Source organism: Hibiscus syriacus, unplaced genomic scaffold, assembly GCF_006381635.1.
Source record: "Hibiscus syriacus cultivar Baekdansim isolate YM2019G1 unplaced genomic scaffold, ASM638163v2 tig00110677_pilon, whole genome shotgun sequence".
Lineage (NCBI taxonomy): Eukaryota > Viridiplantae > Streptophyta > Magnoliopsida > Malvales > Malvaceae > Hibiscus > Hibiscus syriacus.
Genome location: NW_024062821.1, coordinates 626,756 through 628,719, shown reverse-complemented (window position 1 = coordinate 628,719; position 1,964 = coordinate 626,756). Strand labels below are relative to the sequence as shown.

Below are 1,964 nucleotides of genomic sequence, written 5' to 3'. Positions count from 1 at the left end.
CCAGCAAGCATGGCTGATATATTTGAACATTCATCTCATTGGATGGAAGGGGATGTTGGTTCGCCTCAAAGGAAATTGGTCGAGTGTCGGATTTGTCACGACGAGGATGAACATTTGAACATGGAGACACCGTGTTCTTGTTGCGGCAGCTTGAAGGTCCGTTGTACATCAACTGGTTCTTTTTAGTTGGAACCTCAATGTCATTACTCTTAGACCATAGGAGCAATGTCTGATCACTGATTTCTAATTCAATTGAATAAGTTAGCATTGCATTCTTCATGTTACCTTGAATGTATGCTAGCGGTTAGCCTTTTCCGAGAGAAGAAAACCAAGCCTCGATCGAAAGCCATTAGACATGCATATCAAGAAAACTAGGACACATTCAACCAACAGTTTTCATGATTATTGTATCTTGATTGTTGCAATATGCTCACCGGAAATGTGTCCATAGATGGTGCAATGTAAAGGGGGACATCATCTGTGAGATTTGCCTGCAGGTCCGACCGTTGTTTATTTGTCGGTTTATCATCTGCACCCTTGTCTTTCCATGAATTTGAATGAAACCAATTTGGTTCTCTTTTGTTGGAATATTTGCACAATTGCAGCAATACAGGCCTGGTTATATGGCACCACCTCCTTTATATCATTATGGAGTTGATCATTTGAACTTCGGGTATATCCAATCTCCAGCTATATTCTATCCTTTTTTCTGTATAATGTAGTTGTTTCCTTCACTCGTCTACAAAGAATTGTGATATCAACTCAGAGGGAATTGGGAGATTTCCGGGAGAGACTTGCGAGGTCCGCATTGATCTAGTTGTTTCCTTCACCCTTGTCTCTTTTGTTTCCTTCACCGTTGTTTCCTTCACTCGTCTACAAATAATGTAGTTGCAGGCACAGTCACGAATTATTAGTGTACATTGATCTAGTTGAGTCTGCATCGCATTGGAAGGAAGAAGTGAATATCCAGTACTCTAATTGTCCTTGCGGTTCGAGAAAACTACCAGGAAACGTATCCGATGATGGCTGTTCGACTTCAACAGCTGCTGTCATCGTCATGATTCTTGATCAGATGAACAAAAGGAAGTTCGTTGTTTATCAGAATGGAATTTTACTGCTATAATGTGTACAGTTATGGAAGTAGCAGCAAATATAAATATGACACAGTAGGATTAGATTACTATTGGGGATGGAGAATATTACGAGTTCATATGAAAAACCCAAAGTATACGATAAGGGTGGGTTTGGTTCGCGGTTGTGTTCCCATATTTAGTTCACGAAAAAAAATTATCATGTAATAATTTATGGAAAAGATGATCACATTCAATTGGCCACAAAGATTCACAAACATGAAGATTATATGTTATGCTTTATGACTCAAAGTATACATTAAGGGTGCGTTTGGTTTGCGGTTGTATTCCCATGTTTGGTTCACGAAAAAAATTATTTGTTGAGTTAATCGATCGATGAAATCGGCCAAGAGGGGGTGAATTGGCAATTAAAAATTTGGTTGAAACTTTTACAGAAAATTGAAAGTAACTTGCATAGCAATTTAGAGTGGTTCGACTTTCTCAACCAAAGTCTAATTCCACTACCTTAGCTATCCACACTAAGGATTTTCCAACAAATTCACTAATTTGTTCTTTCTTTTGAGGACAAAGAGATAACCTTACAACTCCCTCAAGAATATACCCCAATTCTTGAGAACACTCTTTCTCAAAGAGAATATTACAAATTCACAAACTTAATGAAAAACCTCATAAGGCAAATGTGTCTGCACAATTCCAGAACAAAGAAAGAACACTCATGAATAATACAATGGAGCACAATAAGTGTTCTTGAAAGCAAAAATGAATATTGAATGAAATATGCTTGAAAATGCTCCAACTTGAGGTTTGATGCTTTCTCTTTGATTCTCTCTTGATTCTTGTCGATTCTTGTTTCTTGTTGTTGATCAATGACTT

The 1,964-nt window shown here is 37.7% G+C and overlaps 1 long non-coding RNA gene across 1 annotated transcript; it reads left to right on the top strand.

The window, feature by feature from the left end:
* The first annotated feature begins 377 nt into the window (after positions 1 to 377).
* LOC120138027 lies at positions 378 to 810 on the top strand. The gene is made up of 3 exons (XR_005517479.1): positions 378 to 497; positions 606 to 673; positions 767 to 810. It is a non-coding gene; the product is annotated as an uncharacterized LOC120138027 (long non-coding RNA).
* The last annotated feature ends 1,154 nt before the right edge of the window (positions 811 to 1,964 follow it).